The sequence below is a fragment of the Python bivittatus genome, unplaced genomic scaffold (assembly GCF_059951505.1).
Source record: "Python bivittatus isolate LINGU-HERP-01145 unplaced genomic scaffold, Pbiv_v1 ctg000200_np1212, whole genome shotgun sequence".
NCBI classification, from domain to species: domain Eukaryota; kingdom Metazoa; phylum Chordata; class Lepidosauria; order Squamata; family Pythonidae; genus Python; species Python bivittatus.
Window position 1 is genome coordinate 10,890,308 of NW_028277040.1, and position 17,359 is coordinate 10,907,666.

The following is a 17,359-nucleotide window of genomic DNA, read 5'->3' on the forward strand; positions in this document are numbered from 1 at the left end:
AGATGACAGAACTAGCAGAGATGGCAAAATTGACTTGTTTGATTAGAGAAAGATCAATAACTACATTTATTAGTGACTGGAAACCCCTTATGGACTTTTTGCTGAAGAAAGAGAAAAATGAACATGTGATTTATGGGTCTTAGAAAGAGTGGCTTATGGAAAGAAGGCTTATGGAAAGAAGGCTTATGGAAAGAAGGCAACGATGTAACCTTAGAGAGAGAGGGTGAAATATAAATGTATCTATAACTGCTGTCAAGATCAGAAGTCACTTCCTTAGAATCTTTTCTTTTTTTTTCTTTTCTACTTCTTTTTCTATATTTTTCTTCACTTTCTTAATACTTTCCTTTATTCTTCTTTAATTCAAAATTTGTACTGTTTTTAATTCTGCTGAAAAACTTCTTCAATACAAATTATTAAAAATATTTTTCTGTTAATATTTCTATTCCTTCCAAAGGATTTTCCAGAATTATCACGAAATCATCAGCAAACACCCATAATTTATGTTTCCCTTTTAATCCTCACTCCAGCAATTCCTTTGTCTTGTCTTATGTCTCTATTCAATACTTCCAGAGCTAAGATAAATAACAACAGTGACAAGGGGCATCCTTGTTTGTTCCTTTCTGGATCTTACAAGGTTTTGTTAATTCTCTATCTAAAATTATCTGTGCCTTTTGTGAAGTATAAATAAATTTTACCCATTTAATAAACTTTTCACCAAAGTCCATGATTTCCAAAATTTTAAACAAGAAAGTCCAGTTCAAATTATCAAAGGCCTTTTCTGTATCTAGAAAGATCAATTACAATGACTTTTTTTAATGAAGTTTTTTCAGCTTCCTGTAATGAGACTTAAATAACTGTGATGTTGAAGTCTGGTAAAAAATCTGCTGATTGTGCAAACTCCTGTCCAATTTTTTGTTAAATATTGGTGCCCAATTCTGATAGCAACCTTGGCATGTAGACCACAGACAACATTACCTTTGATTATCCATCCTGCACAATCTGGTTTTACAAAAGATAACAGAGCTCATATAACAAACTGATATTAATTAACCAATTAGGTAAACAGATCAATCAAACTGTTGCACATCTTACATATTATATGACAAAATTATGATTTGATATTTTAGTTGGTTCCTTCCCTCCTGTCTTCATGGTCAGTGAGCAAGGTAAAAAGAAAAATGGCAAGGGGAAAAAAAAGTAAAAATAAAATTTAAAGAGACTAATCAAGCAAAATAGTGCATTATGAGAAAGTATTCCAGGACCCAATTACAAATAAGTATATATTTATAGTTAACAAACCATAGTGATAATACAAGGTCCCTTACAGGAATACAACTGAGCAACATTTGGCATCCCTTATGGGGATTTCCACTGATAGATTGGCTAATATAAAGGTTGCATTCTCCTTGTCCAATTTGCTGAGATGATTAACTAACAGAGGCATCATTCAGTGAAGGTGTCAAGCTTGCTACAATGGACACTGCAATAAAATATTGGGAACTGGCTCTTTTGTGCTGGAAATCTGTACTAGGGTCCTGTGAGATTCTACTGCCTAAAGCTTTGGTTAAAACTGTCACTTATGGAGGTTCTTTGGTTCCTGAAATCCTTGATGACCATTATGTATCCTCTGAAAAGAAAAGGATAGATAAGGATTTTAAATGTTGTGGCTTCTCAGTGCATTCTCTGCTCTCATTGGGATATGAGAGATCTGATTTGGAGCTTAAATAATAGATCTTTGATCTGGATCTTCAGAAAGATTGCAGCATTTCTCCCCATTATTATGAAGTTGGTTTGTTCAGAAGACCTTTCACCATTGCCAGTTATCATATAAACATTTGGTTTGTTTTGAATAGCATAACCTTCTTCCTGGCGAGACTTCATGTTTTGCCTTCCATGGCTTTAAAGAATGTTATAGTAACATTGTCTTTGATTCTGTTTGTCCCTGTCCCAAAGGAGTGATATTTTAGATATAATTCAGAAAAAGAATGGAATTGGCAGTGGTGATTGAATTGGGTAAGGAAAAGGCCTTTGACATGGTACAATTCAAATTTTTGGAGAGAGTTTTAAGCAAATACAGGTTTCCTTCTTTTTTAAGCATTTCATTGTATTATAGTGCGGTACTCTCATTCCTTGGCCAGGGAGTAAGTCTTACATCTTTCTTATAGAGTTTAATTTTTATCTGTGGAAATTGTGAAATTTTTATTTGGTGTTAGAACTCTCTTGAATATCTTTATTTGTAGATGTAAATATTTCACATTGTTTATCTCAGAGGAACACTGTTATAAACAGTTGATTAAAAACCCAAACAGCTTATGGAGAAAAAAAATAATGTTGGGAAAGTAAATATTACCTCAACAATGATTTATGCACTAAACGTATTTTAAAAGATTTTTAATGGGGAGGACGTCCTCTATATTCTTTAGCTGAACTACATTTTTCATACGAAGACGGGGATTTTAACTTTTCTGATTTTCAGTTTTTTGACACTGGGCGTATATTTTGACTTCTGTTTCTTCCTGGAATTCATGTGATCAGATTAAAAAAAAATGGGCACAATAATAAAACTATTATATGGGCACTCTGATATCTCTCCAAGGGTTTGGTTCCTTTTTTAGCTGAACTTTTATTGCAGTCACAGTACTAAAATGTATAAGATATACTTGCATAGAAGTAGGATTTTGACCATATTCCCCTAGTAAATTTACATTCTGGGATAATCCAATTTGCATATCAGCATTTTTTTAGTTCATGGGCTAATAGGGATATTAAACCAGGTCATTGGAAGTCATGCAAGAGGAATTTGGACTATCCAAGAGTGCAGAATGACAGTACTTTCAATTAAAACAGCTTCTGATTTCACATCTTGGTCCAGATTAGTAGCACCTAACACTATTAAATTACTATTAGCACTGAAATGTATTTTGGATGATTCCAAATCCACACTGTTTTTATAGAGTACTCCTATAATGGATATGGGTTATTACCATGTTGTAATCATTAACAAATCAGTGTTTAAGAGTTTTAAAAAAGGTTAAATATGCTTCTTATCAACTTTTAGCAAAAGATTTTTTTTCTTTATTGTACATCTAGGAGGACATTTAGAAACAATTGTCAGTCAATTTCACTATGCTAGAATTATAGACTTGATGTTTGATTGGTGTGGGTCTTCGGCCACACAGCCCGGAAGACCCACACCAGTCATCGTATGCCGGCCGTGAAAGCCTTTGACAATACATTGATGTTTGATTGATTGATTTAAATATTTGGCTGCTCAGCACATGACTCCCCCCACCAATGGGGAGAGGACAATTTCATATACGGGTTTGTACCATTATTGTCCTATTGTGCTTAATATACAAGTTGGCTGAAATGGTTCTGAAGAGAAATTAACTTTAATGATACCCACACCATGTTAAATTATATGTGAAAATTTGTAATTTATCAATGTATGAAGAATTTTGGATATATTAAGCATGGGGTATGACAAAGAAGGTTGTTCTGTTAAACTGAAGGACAGGGCCAATCTGAACTTACAATATTAGATTTCTACATCCCTCTCTCCTCATGAATTGGTTGTCTATAGATTGAACGGAAAGATTGACCAATGTTACTCCATGTAGTAAAAATTTAATGCTGTTTAAAAACAGCGTGGTTTTTATTATGTCTGATTGTTGTTGCTCTTTTCCATTCTGTATTTTTTGGGAAGGTGTCTTATTTTCTTCTTTTTTTTTATATTATATTATTATAATTATTATTATATTATAAAAATTTGTTTTATTTTAAAACAAATACAAATCTTATAAGTAAACAGTATTATGGTTTACTTATATATTTATATTTTTTAAATATAAAAAAAATATATTTATTTATTATGGGATGAAAATCTATCATCATTTTCTTTCTCACCCCAATACTAATTTTCCATTAATTGCTTGAGGAAGGAGAGAACTTTGCCACTGATGAGGCTACCTAGTCGGGCAATGAAACGTCTGCAAGCAAACAACCAAGCTCAGAGAGCACCAAGGACTCCACAGAGAGAACTTTCACTAAAGTTTTCTGAAGGGGGTGGTGCCAATTGCCCTTTTTAGCCTTATGAAGTCATTTGGGGGGTTCAATTTCTTTTGCTTTTTTACTTTTTTTTTTTTTTTAATCCTAGCCTACTTTGACTGATCTTGAAAAAGGTAAGTCAAGCCAAGTGCTTAGATGGCTAAACTCACCTCAGAGAGAACTTATCTTTTACATACTACTCAGAAGAAGGTCACACTTTCTCTGACATCAGATTTCTCCCAGGGCATTCTGGGAAGCATGGCCAGCTTTGGAGAACATAAATGTCATAAATAAATATATTAAATTACTCTCTTTAAAAAAATTGAAAAGCAATTTTTTTTAAAAAAAAAAATTCAACCCAGACTTAGGAGAAATGGATAGGTAAAGTTGTTTCACAAAATTCTGTTATTTCTCTCTCAGTCTAAGTTCAGGTAATAAGCACAAGGGTATTTTTGTTTGTGGGCCCAAATAGTTGTGTGTCCTCTTCAGGCCTTATTTCCATTTTGTGAAAATTGATTGATCCTCATGAAAACATTGCCTGATTGCACACATTAAGTTTCTGAACTTTACCTCTATGTTATTGTTGTGTTTGAGATATTTCTCAAAATGAATTAATGTGATCCTTCCATGTACAGATGGATTCTGAAATTTCTCTTCCCATTTATTTGAGATTGTTTTTTTTTATAGGATATAGGATATACATATAGGATATCTTACAAAGATGAAAAGATAAGCTTGGCTATACTTTATGTGATGATGATATAACTGACATACCGTTTTGTGATATTTTTATGAGTGACTTGTTAAAGTTTCTTTAATTCCTGTGGATGCTTTATTTATATTATTACTGACTATATTATCATAATTTTATTGTTCACTTCTGAGAATCTGGTTCAACTACAGCAATGTGCAAATCTAAAAAATAAAGATATATTTGCCTCACAAATATAAAAAGCTTGACACCCTTCTGGCTTTTACTGGTTTTAGATCTCCTTTTTTCTGCCTATGGTCAATGTGAAGTCTTTTCATTTACATCAGTAGTATGGATAAATAAATTGCTCATTGACAAAATAAACCTCGATTCTCCTTCCAGAGGATGGCAGCCCAGATTCATAAAACTTTGGGTCGTTTTCTTTTTTCCCTGCCCCACTTCATGCCATTATCGGTTAATGATAAAAATAATAATACTATCTCCATAAGGCTCAAAACCTTGGAATTTGCCAGCTTTCTCTGGAACAATCACTCAGCTTCACAGCCGATCAGGTGTCATCAGCCAGCACTCAGTTCTCACTATATTCAGTATGGAAATTACTTCTTTTTTATCACATTAATTATGTGTCAAACTGAATTGCTTTTTATTAGTCTGTGCAAATAATCAGGTGGTGACTGAATCTGAGGAACATATTTATAGAAGCGGCACAAGTAAATGGCTATGGGTGTGTGTGTGTGTGTGTGTGTGTGTGCGCGTGTGTGGATGCAATGAATGCAACATGACCTGAACTGATAATGACTCTATCTGTTTCAGAAAGGGAGTATGTTATTCCCTTTGGTTTATCTGGCTAAGAAAGATATTGCAATGTCACTTTATTAGTACACCAGCATTCAGCAGGGAGGCCAATAAATAAAGAAGCATTGGCAGGATCTGAGGGAGTTTGGGGGTGGAGAGAGAGACTGAATGACAGAGAGGTTGGAGGAAATGTGTCTTGGTGGAAGCAGAAGGAATTAAGCCATTGGTCAGGCAGGCCCAGATTTATTGGATGGGAAAGAAAAGAGGAAAGCCAGTAAAGAAAAAGGTCTTTGCAGAACAACAACAAATAACTAAATAAATAATGGGACTGCTTCAAAGCCCCACATAAGAAGGAAGATATACCACCCACCCACCACATCATTTCTGCCGCCCAAATGTTCATCCTAGGGTGTTTTAAGACAGAGACTGGATGAGGATTGGGGTGAGAAACTTGGCCATCCAATGGCATCCTTGGGCTAGGGGGCAAGGGAGGGGGGTTCAGACTGACCAAAGCAGCACTGGGGCATCGCAATGCAAGCCCTGTCCCTTTTCTTCATGTGTAGTGAAACTGCACGCATGCATCAAAGGGGTGGAGATTACAGAGCACTGAGGTGATACTGAGATCCCATGGACACTGCTGTACCATTACGTACATAATCCACAAAGTTAATGGCAGCCACTAAAGCCACACACCCCACACACATTTTTGTTAGAAAAGAAAAATGTTGGCACTAACCCCCAGTGGGATGTTTCTGGTTGTTGTTTTATTCCTTACTTCTCCATCTGCACACCACCTTTTTCTTGCTGTTGTACTGATGGCATGAGAGCCCTAGTGAAAGCAGGAGAGGCTACAAGGATAGTGTCAGAACCTGCATCACCCTACTATCGAATGTATTGCATTCGATGGGAGTTGGATTGATTTGGTTCTGCCAATTGTAACTAAGGAGGGGGGGGGTTGCAGTTAAAGGATGTAATAGGAGTAGTAAAGGGTGGTGGGATGGTGCTTAACCATATATGGGCAATTTAGACTGGCCTGATTGCTGGCAAGGCAGCTGGGGCCCAAAGAGCCAGGAAGGAGCTCGGGTAGGAGGGGGAGGAAGGAGAGAGGTCAACACCAGGTGAAGAGGAATCGAGAAGCCAGGCAATAAGGGGAGGGGGGATAAATAGAGGGAAGTTTTACCCAAGGCTTTAGTTTTAGCAATGTTCTGTTTGCAAGCTACATGTACCACTTAATAAAGAAGTATTTTTCTGAACCAAGCCTTGTTGCGTGAGATTGCTTCTGAATTGGGTTTTGGACATTGTGGACTTGACAGATAGATTTATTTCCTTTTCTGTCCTCCAGCCAGATGCACTTCTGTTCTCCCATCTCAGGATCAAGTTATAAAAAGTTTTCTTTTATATAAACTATAAAACTATAAAAGTTTTCCCCAACATAGGATCCTCCAGACATGTTGGAACTACACTTCCCAAAATTCTTAGCAAGTGCTGATTGGGAGTTGTAATCCCAAGACCATCTGGTAAGGACCAGGTTGGGGAATGTTAGATTACAAGAGCGAAGCAAAGAAAATGAGTCTTTCACATGTTTCTCCATACTATTATGCACTTAAATTTGCTTGCTACAAAAAGATCATATGCGGAATTGAGCAAGATAACACCTTGGCTAAAAGATTACACAGTTGTTGTATCTTCAGTGCAGGCAACCACTTGCCAGTTAACTGTCAGATAAAATTCAAAGTAATGATCAGAGCCTACAAAGCCTAAAATTGCTTTGGCCCAGGTTTCTTAGAAAGCATATTTTCAAATCAGATTCTAAATTAGACTTCTCCTTATATGAAACAAGAACTTGGCACCAGAAGCACTGATGATTGTCAAAAACATTGGCAGCTATGTGGCAAATTCTAGGGGATTTGAGGATTTTACTTCCAATAGAATTTCAGTGAAACCTGATTAGTGTGTATGAACTATATATTGATACGGTGAAAAACTAAAAAAATAAACCAGTCATAGTTAATTCAGTCTATGGTTGGTGGTTCTGCCTGCTGCAGAAGTAAATTATTGCTTTCAATCCACAGGAAATATAGGAGACATCAGCCTAATATTATTTCCTAAATACCACAGTTCTCAGTTGCTTTCAGGCAATACTATTCCATCAAATGGACCAAAAAAATAAAAAAAATAAATAAAAAAAATTAAATTAAATTAAATTAAATTTAAAAAATAAAAATAAAAATATAGCTAAATTCTCTTTTTCTATTAGTATTATCAACATATTATTGCTGGTGACATAGTCAGCCAGATGTTTAGACTGCATTTGGCATTTTTATCCACCTTTTGAGTCCTTCCCAAGGACCTGGGATAGGTAGATGTTGTTTGAAGGTGTTGTTCCATGCCTTATCTTGAGTTTTAATGAGTACTGTATTTTGAGTACTGTCACAATTCCATTTAAACTGGTCCATGTGGCAGCTATTACTGTATGGGGTACCATTTTTATTCAACTACACTTCATATGGTGAGACAAGTTATAGGCATGTTAAAAGAGAGGCTAAAGCTGATCTCATATTTTAAGAGCTTCCTTCCTGTTGTAAATGTAGACTAACCTAAAATCAGAACCTAACTATGATAATAAGCTACTGTATACTTAATCTTTGTAGTCTGCAAATGGAAGAATTAGTTGAAATAACTGAAAAAAGATTAACATGAGGCTTGAAAAATGCTGAAAGTAGACACAGACAATGGGTAACTATTGGTTGGTAAATAAAGGTTGGTAACATCAATAGCCATGTAAGACCTACTGTAACCATCCCCAGGTTCTTAAAAAAAATGCTAAAATAGCTCATGGGCATGTATAGAAAACCAGTAAGAAGAAGGTCTGCATGACTACAGCATGAACTCCTGATCAGCAAGGTACCAACCTGTGAAATGGATGAGACACTATCATGAATCAAAGAGCTGTCTCAGAAAATTGGGAAAAAATGTAACTGCAAAGCCTATGGGGTAGCAAAGTTCTTACTGTAGCATCTCACCTTGGGTGGCCAGTAAGGGCTAACAGCATGTGGTTTTACTATGTGAGAAGGCATTTAAAAGAGACAAATGAAAACAGAAATTTGGAGCTGGAAAATTCAAAAATGAACATCCAGGTACCTGTAAAAGTAAACATGAAAAAGAAATATTAATAATGTCTTAACTATTGAATCTAATTTGTAGTAATAAGTATGAACAGGGAAGGTAACATCAATAACATATTTTTATGAAGCAATATTTTATATTAAGCAGTCTTCCAAGTTACTAGTAGCAATCAAATAGTGCTGGATTACATAGGTTTTAGTGTGATATTAGGATCACCCTTAGAGTCTCTCTTTCCATCAGTCATGCAGAGCAGAACTGCTTTATTTAGGGAACAAAATTAATTAAAATTGTCCTCTAGAGTAATACTTCCCTATCATCCATCCATCCATCCATCCATCCATCCATCCATCCATCCATCCATCCATCCATCCATCCATCTATCTATTGGATAGCTAATATGGTTATACTATTGTATCATTATACAAATGCTACATGTAAATAAATATTCGTAAAAGATATGAATTAGATTCAAATTTACATGCTGATATAACCAGCTGCATTTTATTGTCTTGGGACAGTTACATAAGCAGAAAATGGGTTTTTCAACAGGGTAGCATTTCCTTCCTTGTCCTTTAGTATATTTTTTCACATTAAAAAAAAAAAAAGTAAATGCACTTTATTTACCAACTTCAAATATCTAATAATACATTCAGTGGAATTTCTACAGTATTTAGGTGGAATGTTAAACAATGAACACTTAGGGTTCTCTGAGCTTGGTTCTTTTCTTGCAAATGTTTCATTACCCGGCTAGGTAACATCTTCAGTGCTAAAATGGGATGGGATCTCTATTTATACACTGTGGCCTGCCTTGCCAGTGCTGGTGGGAGTGGGGAGTTTGTTTTGCTCCTCTGATAGTTCCTTGATTAGCATCTGTTTACTGCTTGATTGTGTGCCTGGTGGTAACCTTTGCTTATCTGGGTGATGATTGCTGGTGAGGCGATCTTCTGGTCTTTTGTCTCTTTTGAATAGTACGTAGATCCTGTTTATGTGTCTGTTAATTGCTGCCTTGTCTGAATACCAAGCTTCCAAGAATACTTTTGCATTTTTGGATTTAGCTTGGTCTAAAATGCTGACAGTTTCCCAGTTAAAACTATGGTTGAGTCTGTCCATGTGTTGTGAGATTAAGGAACTTTCATCTTGCCTTCTGACTGCTAGCTGGTGTTCGTGGATGCGCTCTGCCAGCCTTCTGCCTGTCTGTCCTACGTAGTGTTTGTTACAGTCCTTACACTGTATGTTGTAGATGACTCCTGTTTTTTCTTCTTGGGCTACTGGGTCTTTTGGTTTACTTAAGATATTTTGCAGTGATTTTGTTGGTTTGTGTGCTACAGAGATGCCATGTGGTTGTAATAGTTTGTTGGTGGTTTCTGAGACGTTTCTGATGTATGGTAGTGTGATCCTTTTCATAGCTTGTGTTGGTTGTGTTGTAGTAGGTGGAGTAGTCAGGCCCTTTTTGATAAAGTTGCATGGATATCCATTTTATTGGAAGATGTTGTATAGGTGGAATATAAAGTTGGTTTGTTTGATCAAGGTTAAAATAGATACATTGTTATCTAAAAATGAAGTTTTTAGGTTCTGTTTATAGATAAGAGATGGGATAAGGGAAGAAGAGATCATTTGTTGTATTTTAAGAGAAGGTGATAAATTACTGAAATTGTTTATGCTTGTGATGAAGGGGGAAGTCATTTCTTTATAGATTTCTTTCTCTTTACTGTATTCTTATTTTTTCTGTCTTTTCTATTTTTCTTTCTATTTTTTTTCTTTTCTACACTTTCTATTTTTTCTTTTTTTTCTTTTTTTTTAGTTTGCATTTGTTTTTATCTTTGCAATTGTAATTTCTAATAAAATTACGATATAAAAGAAAGAAGAATTTGGTATTCCTTTGAAAAGGTTGCCGTCTGCACTTGTTAACAGCTTTTGTTAGTCTCCTCAAAGAATTGTTTGAAATCCAAATTGAAGATGCTCGGTTGCTCAAGAACCTTCATCCTTGCATGAAAAAAAAAAGGGGGGGGTGGAAGGTTAAAACAATTAGCCTTCAGTGCTATAATAGGTCAGGCCTGTTCCATGCAAACTTCTGATCTTGCTCCTTTTCTTCCTTTTATGGGAAAGGGGGTGGCCTTTCCAGGGCAAAAGCTGGATTTGTTCAGTTTGTCCACAACCATACCCAGGAGTGAGGGCTATGCTTCCAGTTTCATAAATTTCCATTCCATGTAGTCTGTCCCTTAAAAGACTCTTTCTAGATACAAGATTGTAAGGTTCATGGCTACCCAGAAAACTTGAAATCAATCAGCAACACAAAACAAGAGACTTCAAGCAGGGACTTCTCTAAGCAGCTTTTTATTTGGCCAAGCAAAAGTCTAGGTGCTCACACCATGCACTAAGAAAGAGCAGGGTGGCACACCCTTGAAGACAAAAACACAGCCTTTTATAGTATTTTAAAAGGCAGAACTTATTACCATTATAATGAAGATGAGTTTTACAACCAGTCAAAGAAACTTAAGCAGAATACATTATTCCCCGCCCTTGTTTGCTTACACTAACTCTATTCCCCACCCTTGTTTGCTTACATTAATTTAAAGGAGTTCCCCCTAACTCTTATACCTTATCAGTCCCTGCAGACCCTTGTTCTGGGTCCTCCTTCCCCTTGTCAGGCCGCAGACTTAGTTTCAGGAGGAGTTTCCTCATTATCTGGGCTAGTTCGTTAGTTGCTTCCTCTTGCAATTTTGCTAAGTGCTGTTAGTACTGAAGCTTGGCTATAGAGAACTCTGCGCATGCTCTAAAGCTATGAAGTTAACATTGCCAATTTAGATATTGCCAATTTAGTTACTGATCCCTTCAAGATAATGTGCATTTTTACATATGCATGCAGAAATATATTTGAATCAAATTTAAATATTTATAAACGGTTGCTTTTACATCAAGTTTATTTCTATGCCATCTTTCTGACATGCAAAACATCTTACAGAAATAAACCATCAAAACTAATTAAACCACTGTATAAAATACCTGTGAAAATAGCACAAAATAATCAAAGATCTCTCCTGAAAACTAGCAAGAAGGATGACTATACTCTGGAGGAATAAATTATTACCACAGCTTTGGCCTTTAATTTGCCTGTAACTAGTCTTACCTTGTAAGGGGCAGAATTGTTGATCAGAAGAGCAAAGCTGGTTTTTTGGGGGGGAGAGGTTGATGTAGATATAGGCATTTTTTAATATGGAAATAAAACTCTCATTTTAAGTATTTAATAATATCTTCAGGCAATAAGGAAGGATTGCACGATAATGGCAATAGTTACCTGACCTGCAAGGACAGCATATTGCAGAATTTTAAGAGGTCTTAACATGGTGACTGTAACATGTAAATTAGCCCAAAGAGGAACATTTACCAAATAGTAAAAAATGTTACCAGCTGCTCTCCAGCCTGGGAGGACTTCCTTGCTCTTCTATGTTCCAAATATGACAAAAACAATCCAAACTCAGTTATGATAAACTCCATTCAGACAGAAAAGGTTCCACTCCTGCTGTCAGTAGCACGATGAGACTCGGCATTACAGTGACTCCCTGATGTTTGGGTTGTAAGCGTCTCTAAGGTTTAAAAATCCTATTCTTGTGTTTGCAGTGTTTGAAAGCAGTCCAGTTCTGATCAGAAGCCAAAGAGACTAGGCCTCGCATCCAACTTATATTTTAACCTGGCAAATAAAACATTTCCCTTCATTTTATACAATTCTTTTTGTCTTTTCTTTGAGCTCAAATCAGCCATCTCACAATGGCAGGGATGGGATCTTAATGCAACACTTGAGGATAATTTATTCTACTATCCTTTCCAATGAGTGAGCTTCATGGTCAACCATAGCATAGCTTTCCCAGATTTTCTCTGTTTTGATATTCATGAGGTTAGATAGCATTCTCATCCTGCTGGGACAAATGGATCCATGACATCTTCTTGGGATACATTCAAGGCTAGCTGCATATCTTTCCAGTTATTATTATCTTGCATCTCAAAGGGGCAAAGTTTTTTGCAATGCAGTACATTCCAGGTGACCTTGTTTGTCTCCACAAAGCAGTAACCATAATTTCTTTTGCACATAAGCTGCAGTAAAGAGACAGACTTAGAATGGTGGTGGTTTATTTATTAAAATATAGCCCTCAGTATTTGTCCCAGCAGCAACTTAATGCTGTCTGAGTCTCATAAATATCAACAGGAATTGTGGGGTCCAATTATTATCTAGGAGGCACCAGATAGCAACCACTAGTATAGAATATGTGAATTCTAAGATAATAAAATCAATAGCTTTAGATATTTCATAACAGGAGAAACGATATGACAATTCAACAGTTTGTTTATTGTGTTTAAAATCTAAAATAATTCAGAGATGAAGTAACTTGGGTTTTTCCAGAGAAAACTTTTGTTTGTCTTTGGAATAATCTTCACAATATTCTAGCTGCAGCACAAGGATGCCCAGGAATAATTTTCAAATGGCATGTCCTGATGACACTGTCTTCATCTCATTGCCAGGCCGCAGTAGATACAGTTTAAAGTCATCTCTAGCTGTTCTGGTTTTAAAGTAGTGTTTTCCCTTTCCTCCCCATTTCCCCCCCCCTGTGGAAACAGTGTAGGATACTTCATCAATTTTGTGTTTGAGGATGCAGTCAGGTCTTCCCACTTCAGTTGGGCACAAGGCTGTGGTGGGCATATACCCTCAACCATCTGATTGCTGGGCACTGCCCTCCATAGTCATTTTGGGTTGGGTTGCAGTCGAGACTGGACTGTGGCTTCTGCAGATGCACTTGCCCATGTAAAGATTCACCTGTGCTTTGTCAAGCGTTAGCAGTGCTCTTTCAAAAGAGTGCTGGGTGTGTTTTCTGAACCTGGGCCTAACACTCTCCTGAGAGAAAGCTAGTTCTGTGCTGTGCCAAAGATTGACCTGGAAAAGAGTCCACACTTCTCCAGCTGTACATTCCTAGCTCGGTCCCCAGTGAATGAGTTACACATTTTCTGACAAGTTTTTACTGGGGGCTGGGGTGGAGTTCTGGCCTATGCCATGGGCTACCTTCAGGCGCTGCCCATCACCGCTCACTGGCAACACTGGCCAGTGGCCACTGGCAACTACCTTGCAGCAGTAGTTGACATTGAGCTTGCTGACTATTGCTCCCTCTTGCTTGACCTTGAACCCCTGCTCCACACCTGTACGCCTGGCAGGTTGCAGGTACGGAGGAGGGCTGGAGAGGGAGACAGGCAGGAGTGCCCCCAGGCTCCTCACAACCCATCGTCTATGCCTCAGTCTATTTCTAAACAAGGGTCTAGCACTAAAGAGCTAGCACTAAACTTATATCCAACAATTGCCTGGATGGCTGGGAGGCCAGAACTCTTCCATGCCTGCAACCTGTTATTTGAGCAACTTCACAGATTCCTAAATCTGCATCTCAAAGCGCCCACCTACACCAGTCCAGCTGTGCCCCACAACACATTAAAGAGGGTGATTGGGGTTATCTTTCTCACCAGCAAGTGATGCTCAGAGAGGGAGGAAATTAAGCCAGGAGAATACATCAAACACTTTGCTTAACTTGTCCCACACTAGAACTGTAAAGGCAGTTACTGAGGGCTTGTCTATCAGGGCAGGGTGCTGTAGGCTGAAGATATTGCCAGCTCAGGAATTGGAAGAATGCACATTAATGTGGCCGTGAGTCTCTAAGTCATACAGGGCTATGTTAAAAATGACATTAGCTGAAATAAGATCCTGAAATAAATACTCAAAATGTTAGCTGATTGCAGGGAGATAAAATTTGAAGCGGGGTTTATAATGGCTGTTGCTATGGGAAACCACATCACAGCCATATTTTCAGAGTAATTCTCTTCTGTTCTCTTGGGGGAAAGTTCTTGTGATAGAAATAGGAGAATAAAATAAGAAGTAGTCAAAGTTGCCCTGGCGGGGAGTGGGGAGGGAGGTTGCAAAACAGTAGTCAAAATCTGTGTAGTTTCTGAATAATAAATCTGTGTTGAGTCCAGTTTTCTTGAAGGGGCTTCAGAGACCTCCATTTCTGATTTTCTTAGAAGATGGCAAAGAAGTTTCCTGTGCCTGAACTATGTGTTTATAGCTCCCAGCACAGCCTAGAGATGCAAAGGGAAGCTTCTGTGTTAATCTATGCCAGTCTTGTGGGCCTTCATCCATAAATCTATTCTTTCCCATCTCAACATTAAACTACAATTAGATTGTAGATTAGAGCCCAGAGTCACCTGTTGGTGGAAGATCGGCGGCATACAAATTCAATAATAAGTGAATGAATGAATGAATAAAATTAGAAAAAAACTGGCCCCAAAGTATATTTATAGTCACGAACCATTTATTATTGTTGTGATTTCAAACTTGCAACAGTTGTTGAAAAGGCTGAAAATACTGGGAGCAAAAAGCAAGAGTTGGGTATAGATATCATGAGCCTTGCTTCCTTTACATGTTTAGCTTTTCTTTTAAATGCTGAGCAAAACAAAGAAACAATCCAAAGTACGCCCAGAAGAAATCTTGGGAAAACATTCCTTGGGGTTATGGCTGAAAATATTGTTCCGAACCCGTTCAAACTATAAACCCTGAAAGAAATACAGAACTGCAAATTCAGGGGCTTAATCCATGGGTCTGTTCATAGTTCTTAACCATGATTAAGTGACTATCAGGAAGAAAGCCCAGATTTGATATTGGGAAGTATTAATATTCATGTTGGTTCGTCCTCTGATTCTTCATATCCTCTAGGGTTTTTTTCCCCCTCTTTTTTCTGTTTTTTTCCTCTCCTTTTCTTTCTATCGACTTAGAGATCCATGTTTATCATCATAACAAAACACCAAACCATAATTAAAGTGGTACAAACCCAAGGATGTAAACAATAACATATTTTAGCCTGTTAGCATAATTCTTAGGGAAGAAAGAGGAATCTGCTGCAGCTTCTAATTTGCTATTGTACTATTGTTTTAAGAGCTTTGGCTAACCAGCCCTTTCTGTTTACATAAGTGCTGTTGTGGCCTTTTTAAAAAAATAACATTAAAAAATGCTAGTCAGACTGAAGTCATTTCTAAACTGCTGCTCATATTTTCACCTTCATTCTTAAATTCATCTGACTGTGCCACAGCAGGAGTGTATATAAGTAGTAATTCAGTGCTAAACCAACAATAAATTGTGCTCCAAATACCCACAAATATGAAAAGAGGTTCCTGCTTCTGGCATAAATTAGCTCCCAGAAAACTGAGTAAAATATAGGTAGGAAGGTAAGTAGGTAGATATTACAAGATAGGACATAATTCAGATTTAGATTCCCTATTTTCTTATGTATCAATCATTTATCCAAGTTAGTTCATTGTTCTGATCCACATTTCTTCTAATATTTAAATATTTCTTCTCAAGGAAGATTTTTCTCCATCATCAATGCCTAAATGTTATCTATCCAGTCAGATCCTTCCAGCTCTGTCTCTTTTCCATTTTTCTTCTTGTCTCTCCTAACTCCTTTTCATTTCGTTTTCCCTTTCTCATTTAATATCTATCTTTATTACCACTATTTAATTCCTCCACATATCTCCATAATCCTATTTCTTGCCAACTTTTACTCATCTCCATTGGCTCTATCCCTTTTCTCCATCACTGTCTCCTTCCTTTGGCTCCTTTCAAATATTCAAATATGTTACAATCCCCTTATTCTCAAAGCACCATCTTTGACCCTCTTCTCCTCTCCAAATGCTGTCTAATGTATTTTCTTCCCTTGCTGCTATTTGGTTCTGGTATCATTTTTCTCTCCTCTCATTCTGTTTTTCATCCTCCCTCCAATCTGTCTTTTACCTGATGGCTCTTCACTAAAATTAGACTCATGACAATTATCTTTGAATTCTATTCAGTCTAAGGAATGTTCTCTGCCTTGATCTTTCTGTCACTTTTGATATAGTTGATCATTCTGTTCTGCTTGGTTTCTTTTAGTTGCCATTTTCTGTGATTTTGCTATCAGTTAATTCTTCTTACGAGTGTGCAGAGACTACATAATCCATTTGCTTCACAAATGACTTGATCAATGCCCAGATGCACAGCAAGATAGGAAAAGAAGAAACTTCATGATCCTCTACAAGAACACAGAAATTGTAGTACCTTTTGTTTGCTTTGTGGAAAAATGGGATTAAAACCTGCAGCTTTAATAGAGATTAAGGAGGAAATGAAGTACCCCTTGCTTCATAGGAAGTGATGTAGAAACTGAAACAATGGACCTTCACAACTGAAGTAGTTTTTTTTTAAAGAAACTTAGTGGTTTGGGATACAGTGTGATGAAATTTACAGTGCTTGGAGCCAATAAGCTAGAGAACAATCATGTCAGATTTCCAACAGTTATGTTGAGATGTGGGTTTATGGAAAGTGAAGAGATATATGTAAAAAAGGAAGTGACCTCTTCTTGAATGTAATGGAACTCACCAATCTCCTCCTTTTTCATTACCTACTGCTGTTGAATGTGGTACTGTGAAAACAATGGAGGCTGTCTACGTACAGCAATATATATATATATATAAAAATAAAAATAAATAAATTGTTGGGTCATTTGGCTAATTCAGCTAAAAAAAAAAACACTTTCACACAACTGCTCAGGATAAGAGACAGGTGACAATGAAAGAGACACATGAAGCAATTAAAAAAAAAAAAACCTTAAGGAGTTCTCAAAC